Source organism: Acomys minous (assembly GCF_964271855.1).
Source record: "Acomys minous genome assembly, chromosome: 12".
NCBI classification, from domain to species: domain Eukaryota; kingdom Metazoa; phylum Chordata; class Mammalia; order Rodentia; family Muridae; genus Acomys; species Acomys minous.
The window spans coordinates 75,589,178-75,608,865 of NC_140493.1; the positions used below are offsets into that span (position 1 = coordinate 75,589,178).

A 19,688-nucleotide genomic window follows, 5' to 3' on the forward strand; every position below is an offset into this window, starting at 1 on the left:
CTTAGCTTTCAGATCCTCATAAAGTGTGCTCCCTATCCCTGCTTGCCTCTCCCTGCTGGTGCATCCCTATGGCTGCTGGGTTTGTTTCAAAAATCCTCTTGGATTTCTAAAGCTTTCCACTTCTCTGATTGCTGGATGCTCTTGGCATAGGGGTTGGGAGCTCCTGCCCTTTCCTCCTTTTTCTTTTAGGGCAGAGAGATGCCTTCCAATGACTACCCAGGTTCCTGAGATACCTACCTCTCCCAATCTGCTACCTAGGCCCTGAAGAAATTGTTTTCCCCGGGTTTCTGGAGGATACTATGGAATCTGCTTTAAACATGAGCATTTGGAACTTCAAAGAGAAAAGGCTGACCCCTTCTAAAGGGGATGAGTACCCCTGTTGGTTGGAAAGAAAGGTGACAGACTCCTAAGGAAGTGACCTCTCCCACACTTCCCACCCCTGTCCCAACCATGCATGTAAAGGCTAGTTTCCCAGAGAAAAAATGTTCCCCTTGAGCCTCAGGGATAGGCTGGGCCAGGACCCATGGAAGTGATAGATGGGTGGGTGGATGGATGGGTGAGTGGAAGGATGAATGTATGGATGGATGAGTAGATGGGTGAGTGACTGGATGGGTGGTGGATAAATGGGTTAATGTGTGAGTAGATGCATGGATACATGGATGATGGATTGATACATGGATGGATGGATGCAAGCATGGATGGATATATGGATGGATGGATGGATGGATGGATACATGGATGCATGGATGGATGAATGGATGGATGGATGGATGCAAGGATGGATGGATACATGGATGGATGGATGGATGGATGGATGGATGGATGGAAGGATGGATGGATGGAAGGATGGATGGATGGATGGATGGATGGATGGATGGATACATGGATGCATGGATGGATGCATGGACACATAGCAAGCCTGGCTTTTCCCAGGGAATGTTGCACCAGCCACTCTCTTTTTTCCTTTTCACAACAGGGTCTGGTGTAACCTGGGCTCCTGATGCCCTCACCTCCATGTCCAGAGTACTTGAATTATAGGTTTATGTTGTTACCCAGCTTCCTCAGCCACTTCTGTTTTATAGCTTCCCTGCAGCCCAGAATTCCTCCAATGCCAGGCAGTCAGTATAGTAGACCTCTGCCCGCCGTGCAGCTGTGACTACTCACAGGAGACTTTCAACAAGATTGCACCTGTTGACCTTCCTGCATAGAAAGAGGGGTTTGAGGGGGAAGGTCATTAGCTCCTTACCTAAGAGTTCACCCTCCTGCAGCACACCCCCCACTGCAGGTAATCTCTGGAGATGGGGAAAGTACAAGTATGCAAAACCAAACCCCAACAGTTGGTTCTCTGACATCTCAATGTAAAAAAAAAGTTCCAGATCCAGACGATGAGCGTAAATGAGAGCAAACATTCCAGGACATGAGTCGGGCACTGGGGCCAGACAATGCAGTGTCTGCAGACCACGACAAAGCCACCTCCCATAGATTGCCTGTGGAATGTGTCAGCTGCAGGCCAAGTCCCATCCACCTGACATTCCCGTTAATAACAAATTCTAATTAGCATGGCTTTTAAGCATCCATTACATTAATTTAACACGAAAATCTAATGGAGCTTTATTGGAAATTTTTTCCCCTGGCAAAATTAACCCTGCAGGGTTCTTACACATGTTTTCATTAGGGGGCTGTGAGCCACTCGGAGAATGCAGAATTAGAATTAGCCCCAGGGTTTGGGCTATGCAGTCTAAGCCAGCCCGATGACCCCAAGTACCCTGGCTGAAGGTCTTTGTCTAGCCAAGTCCTTGCCCCTAAACCAAACAGTTTTGTGGGGTCTTCTACCCCATCCCAAAGGCTTCCATACCAGAGTGCTGAGGACTCTCAAGACAGCATCCTTAGAGAGAAAGGTATTAACTGCCATCTCTGGGTGGCTTTGCCAAGCCTGGCCACCCTCTTCCTTCCCTGGCTGTCCTGCTCCCAGGAGTGACCACATACAAATAACTCAGTTCTAGCCTGAAGCAAGTGGTCACAAGCCTCAGGATGACACTTTTCCCTGAGCTAGAAGAATGCCTCTGCCTGTTTATGCTTTTCTCTCCTTCCCTGGAACATCAGGGTCAGTTCTGGAGCACTAATAGCTGTCTTCTTCCCTGAGAACAAAAACCCAAGCTAAGGGTGGCTGAGGAGCTTGGAATGGGAAGAATTTGGCCATCACTGAGCTGAGTGATTTTCCTCATCTGTGCCTGGCTTCCTTGATACATAGGAGAAAATCCTTATTTGTTTAAGCCACTGGGCATTGAATTTGCTGTTACTCTTCCAGCCCCAAGTATCCCTTGCTTTCTGGTCCTAGATTCCCCATGATGTTGAACAGGGCCCTGCTCCTCTTCAAATGTCAATTAAAGGAGACAAACGGCAACTGGGATAAATCAGGTTCTTAAAGACTTCTAAGCCACAAATCCTGACAGCACAGACCATTCCAATGACATATGTGTTCCTTACTAATTAACGCCAGCCCCAGAGGTCAGGAGTGACACGCCTAGGCCCTGCCTGCTGGGCTTTTTCATTCTACTCCAGAGAAAATAGTTACCCCCAAAACACAGCCTGTGCAGCTCCAGCCTTGAAAACCTCTGGGTGCTCATTGACTTGATATCACATTGGGCTTACAGAGACCATCCCAAGCATGGCAGACATGGGAGACAGTTCTAGAACAGGTCTTTCTGCTGCTCTTGTCCGCTGGGTCTCCTGGAAACCCTGATCCATGCATAGCTGAACCTGGGGTTCATTCTAACAAGTTCTGTTGCGTTCCCACACTCCTGGTTGGTAGGTCATCCCATAGCAGAGGTCCTTAGCATGAGAACTGTGCTTCTGCCTGTGATTCTGAACAAGATACTTAGCTGCTCTGCTTAGGGGGTGGCCACTGTCAATGGCATCGTGTGGTTCCAGGCATAGCATGAACACAGCCATCTAAATCACCCTCAAAGACGACGGGCTGCATTCAAATCCCTATAGTGCCTTCCAAAGACCCTGGAGAAGGCAACCAAGCCCCTAGACAGGGCCCGGGTCCCACACTGAAGGGATGGGGTACAGAAAGCAGGTAGAGGGGGGCATGTTGGCACATTTCCACATTCAAAGAAAGCATAAAGTATATGCAAATGGCATCTCTCTAACGTGAATCCTGGAGGATATTTCCCACCTCTGTAGCCTGGCTTCAGGGGTGGCCAGGCCTTGGGTGTCCCTCCCAAATATCCATTCTCACTATGAGAAGGAAGTCAGACTAGGTGGTGCAAGCCTGGCATTCTGGCTACTCCAGAGGTTGAGGCAGGCGAATCCTGAGTTCAGAGCTAGTTTGGGAAGTTTGATGAGACCCTCTTTATCAAAATGAAAAGTAACAGGACTGCTGGGGGTATAGATCAGTGGCAGAGCCCTTGTTTCATACACATTAGGCCCTGCATTCAACCCATAGGACACACACACAGAGAGAGAAAGGAGAGAGAGAGAGAGACAGAGAGAGAGAGACAGAGAGAGAGAGCAACAGACAGACAGACAGACAGACAGAGACAGAGACAGGGAGACACTTAATTCTCTGTTTTTATGGCTAGAGAAGTTAAGGGCCAGAGAAGTGGCACAAGCTTCTCAAGATTGCGTTGTAAGTCGCTGCCTCCCTAGGAACATGCCAGCCTCCTGTCCTTGACTATCAGACAGTGAAAGGGATTGGGGGTCCTCAGTCTTAGAAACAGGGCCGAAGGAGGCAAGAAGAAGAGTCTGACAAGAAACTGTCACTGGGCCAGATCAAACAAAGCCTTTTTGTTGGGCCAGGCAATCAAGACAAGAAATCAGGATGTCGGGGATCCTGCTCCCCAATTAGTGTCAGTGTTCATGTGCAACCCAGCCCACTGCAGGTGGTGAGTCTGGCTGCCCTAGGGCGCCCTGCTCCTGCCAGCCCCTTGAGGAGCTTGAAAACAGAGCTAGGGGTGGGGACAAGACCCCACTTGCTGCTCCCCTGCTTGTGTAGCTGACGAGCCACACCTGGAGTTAAGTGTCACCCAGGCTCCGTTCCCAAAGCTGTATGAGCCTGGCTGTGAGCCCAGGCCAGTGCTCTACCACACCAGAACACAGAACCACTGCAAAGCCACAAGCTAGGTACCACTAAGCCCTCAACATGATTGGCTTCCTGCCCTTTTCTCTGCCATCTGATGCCACCAACACAAAGAGACCTTGGAGCAGAGATGTTTTAGCCCGAGAAGAAAAATTCAATCCTTGCCTGACTCAGAAGCCATCTCCCTGCAGGCACCTGCAGGCTGCTCCCAGCATGAGCAGATCTCTTTTCTGTTTTTCAATTGGGATTAAGGTTTTTCTCACACCAAGATCGAAATTAGTTTTCCTGATGTTAACTCGTGATGGAGGACAATTAAGGGAGAGGAAGGGCCAGGAAGGAAGGCCGGGAAATTGCAAGGATGGATGGGCCAGGAGCAGGTTTTCTGATCTCCCCCATTGGGCTGGAGGGAAGTTGGACCAAGAGGGGTCCCAGCGAGACTACCACACAGGGTGTCCCAGATTCCCCAGGTCGCTGAGATGGACAAGAACCCTTGGCCAGAGGTCTAGGGCTCTCACTCTTCTGTGAATGCAACTGAGGCCAAGCTGAAAGCCTCATAGCTCCAGACCTCACTGGCTTTTTCTGGCCCCACTCATCTCTGCGCCCTGTAAACAGGAGTGTGCCTGGAAACTCTCGTTCCCTCTTAACTGCTTCTAAGCATCTCCAAAGCATGACAGCTCCAGGATCCAATGGCATAACACTAGCTGTGGCAATGTCCAGCCCTTCTATTCCTCTGCCAGGCCTGGGAGTCTTGCAGGGGTAGATCTGCTCCGTACGTGTTGCTAACACTCCCCATGCTCACTCGCTACAAGTGTGCATGTGTGTTGTTTATGCATGTATGTATGTGTTTACACATGTGCATACACATTGCCCGTGGGGTCTGGCTAATACATATTGCCTCTTCCATGCTCCTGCCCCACACTGTCATCCTGTCACCTCCTTGCCTGTCAGGAAGATTTAAATAGAGGCCGCAGTGTGGAACTACCATGGCCACTCCATAGGAAGCTCTGCATGGGGACTGGGTGACCTACCCCTAGCTACCATAGTACTGTGGCTTTGGGACCATAAGCTCTCATTGGCTTTTATTTGGAAAATTCAAGTATGGCAAAAGATAGCCCAAGGTCTCCCATAGAGGGAATCTGAGAAGGAAAATGGAAGGGACTAGCCACATTGGGCCCTGGGAATCAGAGCTCAGAACTCGGAACTCTCAGGGCAGTGAGCAGAGCTCCCTCCAGGCCCTGCTCTGCTGCCCAGCCAACCCATGGGTGATTTAGAGGTGGCATAGGCAAGAGACGCCCCACAGTGGCTGACCTACGCAGAAACTCATTTGAAAATTTAGAGCTGAGAGTTAGTTTAAAGCAAAGAACGGTGCTTATAATTTGGCCAGTTATGCAAATTGCTTGCTGCAAAGCCCTCTGGGAACTGCAATTATTGAAGAAGGTGAAGCGATAGGATTAAAGATGGGAAAGGAGAAATGCAGTGTGCAACTGCCTGGAGCCCTTGCCCAGGAGCTGGGTTTTTATCCTTCCAGTCCAGCAAAGCAGGCTGAGCCCTTCCTAGACCACAGAGCGCATGCTCAGCAGGCTGGCGGTGCATAAGGTATGCCACATCACAGTCGCACCACAGGGGCACTCTTTGATTTTCTCTGGGAAGAAGGTTGTGTTTGGTGCCTGGCCCCATGACATCCTCCAGTGCCCATGTCCTCCTGTGATTCATTTCCCTGTGTGTTCTGCCCCGCCCCCCCCACGGCCCCCCCACAATGGGTGATACAACGGCTAGGTCACCACAGACTCTTCTACTTCTGTCTTGTGCCCTCTCGCTCTAGGTGAAAGCCAACGCTTGTGAAGATGCTTAAACGACCCCAGAGAGAGGTCCCTGAGGTGAAGACTTAGGCTTCTCCAAATGCTGCGATGCTGGTCAGGTAGACAGGCCGTCATGTAGCTTGGTATCCTGATGCAGGGTGTCTAAGCCTAGAGAAGCCTCAGACAGCCACAGTCCTGGGCCAGCACACCCGCTGGGACTTCATGAGAAACACTAAGCCAGAGGCCACAGCTTGGCCATCCCACTATTCCAATCCAAAGAAATCGGTAGCACCAGCACACGTTTGCTGTTTTTTGAAGACACTGTTTGGGGCTTGCTAAACATCAGTAAGTAGCTTTTTCCCAGGTGGCTGTCGAAGATGGCGGAGGGGCAGGTTCCAGCGCTGGGTCACCGAGGCCATCATCTGGGCTGCCTGAAGGCCATTGTGGCCAAGCAGGCCGGAAGGTGATGGTTGTACACTGTGAGGGCATCAACATTTCTGGAAATTTCTACAGAAACAAGTTAAAGTATTTGGCCTTTCTCCTCAAGCAGATAAACACCACCAGCCCTTCTCGTGATCGATCCCTACCACTTCTTAGCCCCGAGCTACATTTTTTTTTTGTCGCACTGTGCCTGGCATGTTGCCCTACAAGACCAAGAGAGCCAGGCTGCCCTGGAATGCCTCAGCGTGTTGGGTGGGATCCCTCCACCCTAGGACAAGAAAAAGTAGATGGTGGTCCCTACCGCCCTCAAGGATGGGTGGCTGAAGCCTGCCGGAAAGTTTGCTTACCTGGGTCGTCTGGCTCATGAAGTTGAGGGGAAGTACCAGGCAGGGACAGCTACTCCGAAAGAGAAACAGAAGGAAAAGGCCAAGATCCACTATTGGAAGAAGTAGCTCTTGAGACTATGGAAATAGGCAGAAAAGAATGTGGAGAACAAAATCAGCAAATTCACAGAGGTCCTCAAGACCAACAGACTCCTGGTGCGAGCCCAGTAAGGACTGTGGGGCTAGAACAGATGGCTCAGTGGTTAAGAGCACTGCCTACTCTTCCAGAGGTCCTGAGTTCAATTCCCAGCAACCACATGGTGGCTCACAGCCATCTATAATGCAATCTGGTGCCCTCTTCTGGCCTGCAGGTGTACATACAGGCAGAGTGCTATATACATAATAAATAAATAAATAAATCTTTAAAAAAAAAAAAAAGACTGTGCCTCATGCCTGCATGGCTTGCACTTGCTGCACTGCCACCCAGGGAAGTGGGGACAAAAGATGTCTTAGTCACCGCTCATGGGTAGAGGAGACTTTCAGATAGGTTGGGTTTTATTAAAGTGGATTTACTTGGGCTTCAGAGTTTAAAATGAAGAGAGTAGCTGGCCTGCCCTGTCCATCTGCCCCAGTGCCATATTCTGCAGCTGTGAGCATGAAGGTCACACACCTGGGCTCGGATGACACGGCCAAGCACAAGGGCAGCCTTTGCTCCTTCTCAACTGCTGGAGGGTTCTGTGTGAAAATAAATTGTTTGACTGTTAAAAAAAAAATCAATAAGTAACCAATGCAGGTGGTACCTTACTATGTTACTCAGGTGTGGGGAGGCCAGCAGATGAGGAGAACCCTGCTGCCATTGAAAAGACAGCTTGTCACAGCTCTGAGGAACAGTGCGTCGTGCCGTGCAGAGGCACGTAGGGCAGCATCAGATTTAGTTTGGGAGACAGGGAAGTAGAGGGGAGTCACAAGCAAGGACCAAGTCCTCCAAACACACATGTGTGCCGTGGGGTAGACAGGCTGAGGCACACCTTGCTCGGATTGTCTCAGTGAGCCCTAGGGTGTTGGGTTATCTAGGCGCTTAGTGCTGGCTCTGGGGCAGGATTGAATAGTGGCCTGGAGTGGAAAAAGACTCCCATAAAGCAAGTGGATGGGATATGGATTTGCATATGGTAGGTCTCTCCAACTTGTCAGCTATGCCTAGGAGAGGTAGATTCTCCAGGTCAACCAGGCTTGTCAGGGGATCAGAGCATCAGAAATACCGAAAGCAAAACACTACCATTGTCTCAACTGTCAACTTGACTGAATTGAGAATCACTTGAGAACTACACCTCTGGGAAAGTCTCGGAGAGGATTTCCAGAGAATGGAAACGGTGGAGGGCAGACCCTGAGTGTGGGGAGCTCGTGAGTTGGGCTCCCACACTGAATAAAAAAAAAGAAAGAAAGACGCGGGAGGAACCCACGAGTACCAGTGTTCTCTGCTCTCTGCTCCCTGGTCTGTGGAGATGTGAGCAAGCAGCCCCGCACTCTTGCCGCCACCAGGGTAGGCCACCATGCCACCTGTGCTGTCACACCTTCTATACACATCAGGTAAATCCCCCCCCCCCCCGCCTTTGAGTGATTTCTTGTCAGGTATTTATTTGGTCATAGTAAAAAGAGATGTAACCAACACCGGGGAGGGGAGCCACAGGGACCTTGCACCCACGACCTGGCTTCCTGTTTCTGGAAGCCCAGAACCTAGAGGCTCCAACTGAGCATCCTGGAGAAACCTGGGTCCCAGAGCTGCTCCAGAGAGGAAGGCTTCCTACACGTGCAGTACTCAGCATCCTTCCATATAACATGGCAACTCTCGGGGATACTACAGCCTGAAGATCAAGTCTACAAGGCCCTCCGCAGTCTGTCCACACCTGCCTCCGTGCTCTCATTGTCTCCTCCAAACCTAGCCCTGTCCCATGAGTACTACCCACCTCTTCCAGTCAGCCCTCACCAGTGTCTGGGCAAGAGAAGCCCTCAGTGGGCTTCATGCCTCTGCATATGCTATTCCCTCGGCCTGAAACACATTCCCTCCCTTACAGAGACTTGACAAAGCCCATGCTGAAAATCTCACTTTAAAGGCTATCCCTCTGAGAGCCCCTGCCACCACAGGAGGCTAGATTTCCCTGTGTCCTCGGCACTCACACACCTAGCAATGGATGATTCTTCTTGTCCATCTCTCGTAGAATTCCCTGGGAGCAGGGCCATGGTTTATTCTTCCTTGGATCTTTGTCACATGGCACTAGGCCTGGCTTTGTTAAATGAGCGAGTCAACCAGTTGATGAACAAGTGTGGCATTGTGCAATTCACTCTCAGCCTTAGGAGCTCATTTAGTCACCTCAAATCATTACAGATATCATCACCATCATTATGTTCATCACTACTACAACCACCATCAATATGGCCATCACAACCATCGTCATTGTCATAACCATTGCCCTCATCACCATCATCACCATCATCACCATCATCACCACCATCACCACTACCATTGCCATCATCATCATTGTTAAATGTGTGCCATACGACATGTGTGGTATAAGATTTATTGTAGAAGCATGGGGAAGGAATTGGGTGGAGACAGAGAGAGACAAAGTGTGTGTGTGTGTGTGTGTGTGTGTGTGTGTGTGTGTGTGAGAGAGAGAGAGAGAGAGAGAGAGAGAGAGAGAGAGAGAGAGAGAGAGAGAGGTGGCAGGTTGGCTCTTCATATCTGGTGCCTCTGGCCCACACCTGGTGGCAGGGGGCAGATGATAACCTCAGAGGTTGCTTGGCAACCTAGAGGGCAGGCCGCTTATAAATCAACAACCATTATCCCTGCCATCACCACCATCACCATCATCTTCATCATCACCACCACCACCATCACTCCTTTTCTGCCCACCTCACAGCCTGTCTTAGGAATTCAGGGATGCAAAGGATGTGGGTTACTTTTCCAAACTGTCAAGTGCAGCACACACATGGGCAGGTTTTCCTTAGCTCTACTGAGATCTTGCATCACGCCTGCCCTCTCCACTAGTCCAAGTTTCAGGGACAGTTCCATGCCCTGTCAGACAAAGGCAAAGAAGCGGCTCCCTCACATTTGTGCCTCCTTCCCTCCCTCTCTTTGCTCTTTCCCTCCCCCAACTTCCTCAACAGCATGTGCCTGCCCCTCCAGCCCTTTCCCCTCCCTTTTCTTTCTTCCTCTCTCTCTTTTCAATAAGCAAACTTGAGAAATGGTAAACGTTTTTCCCATTATTCAAATGGCATGGAAATTACCTACTTGGCATTCCTCTTTGACATGGAGCCTTTAATTAGCCACTGGCTCCCCATCCTGGGTGTTTCTCTGGCTCCACAGCTCCCCCACTTCCTCCCTCCCTCCATTAGCATCCTAATCAGGGAAATACAGGTTTTGGGAAGAGGGAGAGTAATGGGCGGTGGCCTCCAGGGGTGGGGGTGGGGCTGGTGAAAACTCTCTCAAGGGGCTGGCAAAGAGAGCTGGGTTTGGGGGCCTGTTCCTCCAACCAACTGTGACCTTGGATTTAACTGGAGTCACTCACAACAGGAAGTACTACTGCCTCACACTAGGACTCTGACCCCCATCCAGATTGCTTATCTCAGATACACACACACACACACACACACACACACACACACACACACACAAACACACACACACACAAACACGCACGCACAGGCCTCTAACAGGCCCACCTTTCCCCTGAGCTCCTACACTTCTTCCCCATTCTCACAGCATTCTCAACTGACCCCAGGCCATCTCTTGGGTCCTCCAGCCCTGGTGGATGCCGGAAGAGTCCTGATGCGACTCTCAAACCTTGGAGGGTTCAAGTTCCCCGGCTTCTCAAACCAATGATCCCAGGTCATCTGCCTCAAACAGGCCTGTTGTGTACCTCCACCCTCATTCTCCCAACACCATGAAAGATGGGGTCCCTGATCTTGCTTCTCAGATGAGCAACTAGAGTCCCCCAAGAGCTCTTGATACACAACCAGCAAAGTCAGGAATGGCACCTTTCCCACATCCCATACCCCCAAACAATCTTCTATTTCACTAAACACTGCTTCTGGAACGAGGAACCCCACTTCTCTGTCAGGACTGAAGTCCCAGTCCTGCTCCTGTCCCTTTGTCTCTGAGTTCTCCCCTTGTCGCTAACCCCACCCCCTTCAGGCTCTCAGAGAGGTTGAGTCCCAGGCACCAGGCAAGGGAGAAGCTATATAAGTCAGTACTAACTTTAGCAGCAATGTTTACAGTGAAGGGCCCGGGCTGCTCTGTCACTCACTTTACTGCTCCATGGCTTCTTTCTTCACTACACCTCATGGCCCAATGTGGCTGTTCCCGTACTAGTCATGACATCTGCACTGCAAGTAACAGGAAGATGAACGTATTTCCATTTCTTTATGGACAGCTCCTGGAAGCCGTACGCACTATTTCTGCTCCCACTGCTCATCCAGAGTTTAGTCTTATGGATACAGCTAGCTGCAAGGGAAGCTGACAAATGTCATCCTTATCCTGGGTAGCCATGAGCAGGGGGTTCTTACCGAGGAGAAAGAATGGTAACCCATTGATTCTTGCTGTCCCCCAAGAGTCTTCCCAGCCTCGTTTTACTCCGGAGGCTGTGTTTTAACTTTGAACAGAGCCTCCCCCCATTTTGTTAAGTGACCCAGAGATTGGTCTTCACTGCTGGCCGACCAAAGTCCTGAACTTTTTCCCTCAACCTGAATGTAGCTCTTCCACATGGGATACTTTCCCTGTTGCTTACTGTTGGAGTTCTCCAAGCCCTGCCCCTCCTTCATTATCAGTTGCCATGCTCCCCTCACTCTCTTGACTTTTTAAAGGTGGTAGTAAACCTAGGGTAAACAAAACTCCATAGACGTGCCACTACAGTCATTGCTTCTCTTGTCGCCGGGACCAAATGCCTGACAAGAAGCAACTTAAAGGAGGAAGGGCTTGTCCTGGATCACAGTCCCGTCCATCATACCAGGAAAGTATGGTGGAAAGGGCAGCCCTAGCTGGGGCAGCTGGGATTCTTCACAGCCTCACAGCTTGGCCAACCAGAAGGCAGACAATGAACAGGAACTGGGGCCAGACTATGAAACCTCAAGGCTCACTCATAATGACCCACTTCCTCCATGGAGACTCCATCTAAATTAAAGCTTTTACAACCTTCCAAAATAGTGTCACCAGTTGGGGGGCCAAGTGTTCAAATACATAATATCCCCCTACGGGGAACATTTCACATTCAAAACAGCACAATCACTTTCCAGGGAGTCTCCCTGCTCCCCCCTCCAAACAAGAACCAACCAGATAGCATGGCTTTGATTAGACTGTGCTCACTGGACAGCCCTTCCAGAGCTGTCACCGGGCACTGTGCTAGGCACAGGGAGCACACACAGGTGAAGCTGGACCCACCCTTGGCATCCCACAGTCTAACCCCACCAGATGGCCGGATATCCAAGTCACTTAGCCAACAGGTATCTCCATGTTTTATAAGATTTAGCATTATGTGAATTTGACACTGTAACATAAAGATATTAATACGGTCCCACTTTATATGCCAAATATGAAATAATATGTATCGTTCCCCTCCTTTCTAGGCATGAAGAGTGTTGAAGCTGTCGGGCCCAGTGAATTGTAAACCGTGTTTGCATCCTTGCTGTGCAGCAGGGTGACTGTAGCTCGTCAACAGCAACACCGGCCCACCTATGTCAGGATTTGTCATCAATTATGCAAGTTTCTGCATTGTACAAGGCTTGCTGGAGCTCTGCCTGGCAAACCATGCCACGGGGCCTGCTGGAGCTCTGCCTCGCAAACTATACCACATGTCTGGAAGTCAGAATTGGGCCTCTGGTATCAGAAAGCTACGATGGCTCATAGCTCCCATCACATGTGTAATCTTGGGCAAGGTGTACAGTCACTCTGTGCCTCAGTTTCCACATATGTACAGTCAAGATGACCATGCCAGAGGGGTGAGTGTGATGACTTGTGGGTGAAAGTGCTAGCTGCATAAGCCATGAGATACTGAGTTCAGATCCTCGGCTTCATGTCACGAATCCAAACTGGGCAACATGGGTGTGTAACCGCAGCACTGCAGAGGCAGACAGAAGGATTCTGGGCCTCTGGGCCCAGGCAGCCTAGCTGAATTAGAGAGTTCCAGGTTTGGAGAGAGATCCTGTCTCAAAAAATAGAGAGTGATAAAGACGCCTAACATTGACCTCTGACCTCCGCATGCGCATACATGTGCACATGCAAACACATGCATACACATAAATTAACCTGAAGCCCCACCCTGGGGGAGCTCCTCCCCATGGAGAATCCATGGAGTCTTTCCTAGGGGGCAGAGGTTCTGCCATTCATCTGTTCCACAGAGCAGAGCGCCAATGAGAGAGCCAGAGAGGTGCTGCCAGGCAGCAGCCCAGGCAGGTGGTGGGTGGGCACACACAACACAGGTGTAGAAACAGGCTAGCAGCTCTAGAGAAAGCAAGGCAAGGGGCAGGCAGCCCTGGCCCCTTCCTCATGTGCTGTGGTCTCTGGCCAGGGGTAGGGGAGACGCTTTCCCTTCTTTGCATTATGTCAGCTTTTGCAGGCAGGTCTGGTGAGACCTGCGCACACCTCAGAATCCTGCCTTTTAAAAGACCAAAGCACAGTGTATAGGGTTGCAAGGAAAGCCGTTTCCTCCGGTATCATCTGGTGGGTTTTTTTTTTTTTTAAAGAAAACACACATTTTAGTCACACACGACGTGCCTTTTCTTGACTGTATCAAGGATGGGATGTAGTGGCAGGGAACACTGAGGAGTTAAAGTTGTTTCTCAAGGTATTTAAACCTCTGGAATAAGGCACGAAAACACCCATGATTTCTATTACTGATAAGCCAGGCTTCTGCCAACTCTATTGTAGCTCACTACCGACATCCACAATGAAATCCTCAATTTCACTGAAAGCTTAGTCAAGACGGAGATGCAACTCTTTGCTGGCCAAGTTTACAGGCTCCCTGAGTTCCTCCCACATTCCCCCTGGATCTCCAGGGTGCCAGAGAGAAATCCTTGCTGTACACAAAGCCCCAGTTTTGTTCTCATAGCCCAGCAGTTAAGAACATCAGAGCCTATCAGACTTGGTGGCAGCAGTCTGAAATCCCAGCTACTCAGGAGGCTGAGGGAGGAGGATTGCACAGTCAAGGGGGCAGCCTAGGCTACAGAAAGAGTTCAAGGACAGCCTGTGTACCTCAGGGAGACCTGATCTCAAAGTGAAAAGTAACACACGGCTGCGGGGGGTGAGGGGTGGGGTGTCTATATCTAGTTTTTCGTGTTTGTCTAACAACGTGGTTCTCAGCCTTCCTAATGCTGCAAACTCTATAACACAGTTCTTCTTGTTGTTCTGAACCCCCAACCATAAAATTATTTTTGCAGTAACTTTACTAGTGTTATGAATCATAATGTAAGTATTTTGGAGATAAAGGTTTGTCAATGGGGTCATGACCCACAGGTTGAGAACCACCAGTCTAGAATATAGATGGCTCTGGCTTTTGTCCCTGGTGTCTTGATTGATTGATTGATTGATTGATTGATTGATTGATTGATTGATAAAATGAGGCTCGGTGATAGAATGCTTGTTTCACATGTTGAGACCCTAGGTTCAACACCCAGCATTGAAAAGAAAAATGTATCAAAGCCAGGTTTCCTGTTTCACCTGGAGCAAGATTTTCCAACCACCCTGCCTCAGTTTCCTCAAAACCATGGGCATAGAGTGAGTGCAGGCAAGGCAGCAAGAACAGCACCTGGCACACGGTCTGTGCTTAGCTTTTCCGGATGAGCTGCCTCCCTGGCGGGTCTCATGCCCCAAAGACAATGGGGTGAGGAAGCTCCGCCCTCGGTGTTATTTACTAACTGCCTTCATGTTAATAAGCACGCAGGCACAATTAGCGGCGTTATTTCAATTCTGAGGTTTGCGTGACTATAAAAGCTTCCCATTGCTCCTTCCCCAATTTCTCTACTAATTACAAACGTCTTCATCGTCCATCGCAGCTGTCATGCACACCCATGCTGCCTGCATCTAAAGTGGTTGTTAAGGCAGGATAATGGCGCACACTGACTAATTGGCCATCACACCCAGGATGAATGGAGTCAGGTGAAGGAGGCTGGCCAGGTCCTGCCTGGTCTTAGGACCCCGAACTACACAGCTCCAGCTGTACCACTCTTCTTGCCCTCCTCAACTGCCCATAGGAAGGGGCCATGGAAGGTTGTGGAGACGGGTGAGCTGAACTGGTAGGCTCTGGGAGTCCTCGCTAGGGCAGCTCTGTTCTACATCGCTGTGTGACTCTCAATTCCTGGCTAAGCCTCTTTAGCTGCCTGCTAATCATCTATAACCTGGGATGAGGAGGAAAAGGTTAAGTCTAAAATGTTTTCTAGAGTCCCCCAGTCCCACACCTACTGCACCCCAATTGTTCTGGGGCAGCTTACCCTTCATATATCGAGGCAGCCATCTCCCAGAACCCTGGGGGTCACCCAAGCCACCTGGCAGTGAGAAAGAGTTGGGGATGGACAGAAACTGCCATGCTCACCAAATATTTCACGTGGAATTTTTGCCCCCAGACTTCCCGACCTCTCTGCAGTTGGACGAGGCCACATGTATAGCTCTGACCACCTCGCTTCATCATCTTTGCATGTTGTGTTAAGATTTCTGGTGGGAAGGAAGACTGACCTGAGCTGGATGCAGCCGATGTCCCATTCTGTCACTTGGAGAACACTTTCCCGATGTACCAACCAGACCTCTCTGCGTGTGTGGAGCTAGCTCTTGCTACCACGGTATAACCTGGCCTACCATACCTAATTGTGAAAATTCAAATCATGTGGTTTTAAAGGACGGACTCTAGGAGCAACAGTGAGTAAAGAGGAAGGTGTCCGTGAGAGTCTCCAGCGTGAACCACAGAGGGGCCAGCGGCAGTCACAGAGAGTGGGCTTCCTGTAGCACACTGGCTCAGAGTGAGCCGAGCTGCCTCCTCCAGCTGCCTCTCTGCTTTGCAGCTCTTCGGCCTTCCAGCCGAGACTGGGAATGCAATCCCAAAGTGCAACCCGGGATCCCGGGAGACCTTGGCCTTCCTCCGGTTCCCCAGGGACGCCGGCTTTTCACATGGTGGTTTACCCAGAAGGCAATGCGTCTGTGACACAGAAGAATCACCACATGGATTTCAGGCCTGGGAAGATATATCTGGGTGGGGGTGTTGTTCCGGGACCTCTCTATCAGGGGAACTTAAGGAAGAAGAAAGTGTCAACAGGTTCTCTGCTATCCATGCGGCATTTCCCTACCTCCTTCCCAGGAGTTTTAATGACAACTAGAACCTTTCTCACCTCCACAGGGAGTGAGAATCCCACAGAATTCTTGATGCGTCTTTAAAAATCACAAACTGCTTGGGGAAGGAAAGCCATTCTGAAGCCTACGAATCCAACTCAAAAGACCCCAGTGAGTGGACCATGGGAGGCCCCCAAGAGAAAAAACAGGATTCTGGGATGGGTGGTGGCACCTCCAACACCAGCCATGGGGTCTCCAGTCCAGGTTATGACATCTTCTATGAGATCACAGAGCCTTCAGAAGTACAGGACTCTGGGGTCCCAGGAGTCAAAGCTCCTGAGCAGTCCTGGAAATAAACGGATGAGTTAGGCCACCCATCTGGCAGGCATCAAGGCTGAACCCACAAAAGTGCTGTTGGTCGCAATTTACCCCTTTCTAGGTCCTCTGAGTGCGCTCTCTCTCTCTCTCTCTCTCTCTCTCTCTCTCTCTCTCTCTCTCTCTCTCTCTCTCTCTCTCTCTCTCTCTCCAAATAAATAAATAAATAAATAAATGGAGTGACTTTGTGTTTGAAGGACAAACACCAAGTCTCCTCTCCAGGGCCCTCTCCCAAGCCTCTGTATATTACCTCCACGTGACCAAGCTGTCAGCTCTGCCACCAGAGCTCTGTTTGGTGGTGATAAACACAGGAAGAGCACACTGTCTACCCCCTCAGGCCCTGCAGTCAGGAATTGGGAGTGGAGGGGGGGGGAGACATCCCTGGAGCCAGTTCGATTTACGCTTGAAACTATTTTCCTTTGTCAGGGGAGAAAGCAAGCAGATGTTCATAAAGGTGAACTTTGTAAACCAGAGCCTGTGGGTTGGTGCACCGTGCCCTCCGAGGCCACCTGGCAGGGCTGGGTTTCTGTGCCAGTCCTTGGCATGCTTGGGGACAGGTACTCAGCCACCACCTCCCACAGACCCCACTCCCTGTCTCTTGCTCTGACTCCTCCTCCAGGAAGTCTTCCCAGACATCCTTCCTTGCTCCCAACAAGTGACAGCCTTTTCTCAGCCCACCTAGCCCTATCCCAGCTTAAAATCCAGGTGGAGCATTGTCAATTACTTCCCAAGCCAGGGTCCCATCCAAGGGGGACGCTGTGGAATCTGGAAGGCTCCGTGGAATGTTCACGAGGGCTTACAACTTTCTGGAGAGCCGACCCACCTCTTTCAGGTGATCTTCAGATGGATCTGATTAGAGCCAGCCAGGATGAGACCTTCAGAAGCACTGAGCACTTACGAGAACACCGTACTGCCCCACCCTACACCCGCCATATGCAATTCCGGCCAATCAGAGTTGAGCTTGTGACCAAAAAGCCTCCATGACACACAAGCTCAGCAGAGCTAAGTGTACTTGGGTTTTATTGTTGCCTTAGAACATAGTAAGTCTCCCCAGCACACAGGGAGGCTACTGCCTTCTCCAGTTCACGGCGGGGGGTGGAGGGGACAGCAGGGGGAGGTGAAAATGTGCCCAGGCTGCCTCCTGTGTATGTAACAGATTACTCTCCTTTCCTTTCCCCAGGAGGCGCTTCCTGCCTGGCACCCAAGACATTTCCAGAGCCAGGCTGACAACCACCTGTTCCCCCAACTCTGAGATAGAAAATGGAGCCATTTTGAGCTTCCTCTAGGACATTCAGCAACCTTTCAGCCTCCCAGCTTCCACTCCTCCGTCCCTGGCAAGGACAGGATTTGTGCAGGTCAGAGGTTAGGGAGCAGAGGAGCAGGGGCACTAGGATGCAGAGGGCCCTAGCCTCCTAGGACCACAGAGTTGGACTGAAGATCTGCCAGATCCTTTCTTTTCTTTTTATTTTTCTTTCTTTTTTTGTGTGTTTGTTTGTTTGTTTGTTTTTTGGTTTTTGGAGACAAGGTTTCTCTGTGTAGCCTTGACTATCCTGGACTCGCTTTGTAGACCAGGCTCGCCTCAAACTCACAATGATTCCCCCTGCTTCTGCCTCCCAGGTGCTAGGATTAAAGACGTGCGCCATCACCACTGCCCAGCTTTCTTCCAGAGCCTTTCAACAAAACATTTTTTTTCTGTTTTTTGGGGTTTGTTTTTTTTTTTGGTTTTTTTTTTTTAATCTCACCATGTTGCCCTGACTGACGTGAAATTTACTATATAGTCCAGAGTGGCCACAGACTCACAGAGAAACGCCACCCTGGAATTGGAGTAATGGCGGTTGCAAGGCTCAATGTGAATAATAAGAAGTGAACCCACATCCTCTGCAAGAACAGGAAGTGCTCTTTACCACTGAAACCATCTCTCCAGCCCCCGGGTAGAGAATACTTTTTTTAAAAATGTGTGAATGTCTGGCACCCTTCACACGCCCGTGACAATCCTTCACGACTAGGGTACAAGGGAATGAAAGTAGGGACAGAGACAAATACGCCTGAGTACAGAATATTGAGAACACAAATACTGAGTACAGAAAAGGTGGGTTCTAGTGGGCCCTGTGCTCTGATAGAGAGGCAGCAGCAGCAGCAGCAGCAGCAGCAGCAGCAGCAGCCTGGAACCCAGGAGGCAGGTGTGCATCCAGCTAAACCAGGAGGCAGGTTTAGCTTATCTTGGTAGGAGGGCTCTGCAGAGGCACAGGGCCGGGTTGCAGTCATCCTAGCGGAGGAAGCTGAAGTGTTCCGCTTCTGCACACGCTGTCAACCTCTGCACACAGACCAGAGGAAGGCTTTGCCCGTGCCCTGAACCTGACCTGAGGAAGGTTTTGCCATTTCCATGGGTCTGAGCCATTGAGGTCATTGATATGGCCTTGGCCATGTCAACAATACACGTTCACCCCGGACCTCCTCTGCTCCTTACACATCCATTCAGGGCTTCCTCCACTTCCCACATGCCTGCATGTATGTACGTGTTCCACTTGCATGCATGGTGCCCACGGAGGCCCAGAAGAGGATGTCAGAGCCTCTGGAGCTAGACTTACAGGCAGTGCTGAGCCACCTGATATGTGTTCTGGGGACCAAATCTGCGTTCTCTACAAGGGCAGAAACTGCTTTTAACCACTGGGAACTAAAGAGACAGCTCAGCAGTTAAGAGCACTGACTGCTCTTCCAGAGGTCCTGAGTTCAATTCCCAGAAACCACATGGTGGCTCACAACCATCTATAACGTGATCTGATGCCCTCGTCTGGTCTGCAGGTGTATATGCAGACAGAGCACTGTATAATAAATAAGTAAATAAATAAATAAATAAATAAATCTTAAAAATCAAACAAACAAAATTCCCCAACTATTAAAAAACGAAAACAAAAAAAGGAAAAAGCCGGGCAGTGGTGGCACATGCCTTTAATCCCATCACTTGGGAGGCAGAGACAGGTGGATCTCCATGAGTTCGAGGCCAGCCTGGACTACAGAGTGAGTTCCAGGACAGCCAGGGCTGTTACACATAGAAACCCTATCTCAAAAAAACAAAAACAGTAACCACTGAGCGATCTCTCCAGTCCAAAACATTCTTAAACACAGTATTTGCACCGCCAGCTGTTGGTGAAATCACTAAGATTCCTCCACAAAGAGGAGATTCCAGGAGAGACTGAAGCCTTGCTCTTGAGAGCTGGCAACACTGCCCATTTTTCCATACAGCCACAGCCATGATTCATTTCTGGTCCTCAAGTTCCTTCTTGGGACTTTATTTTCAGTCCTTTAGGCCACAAACCTTATAGCTAGCTCAGTAGCAAGCCCTGTACTGGGCCCATTAG

At 50.1% G+C, this 19,688-nt stretch overlaps 1 long non-coding RNA gene and 1 pseudogene across 2 annotated transcripts in view; both read left to right on the forward strand.

Moving 5' to 3' along the window:
- LOC311579386 overlaps positions 1–19,688 on the forward strand; it is a 263,507-nt gene that overhangs the window by 123,633 nt on the left and 120,186 nt on the right. The gene's annotated exons all lie outside the window — the stretch shown is intronic.
- Positions 6,261–6,776, forward strand: LOC311579799 (large ribosomal subunit protein uL13-like; annotated as a pseudogene). The gene has a single exon. The product of its transcript is annotated as a large ribosomal subunit protein uL13-like (transcript).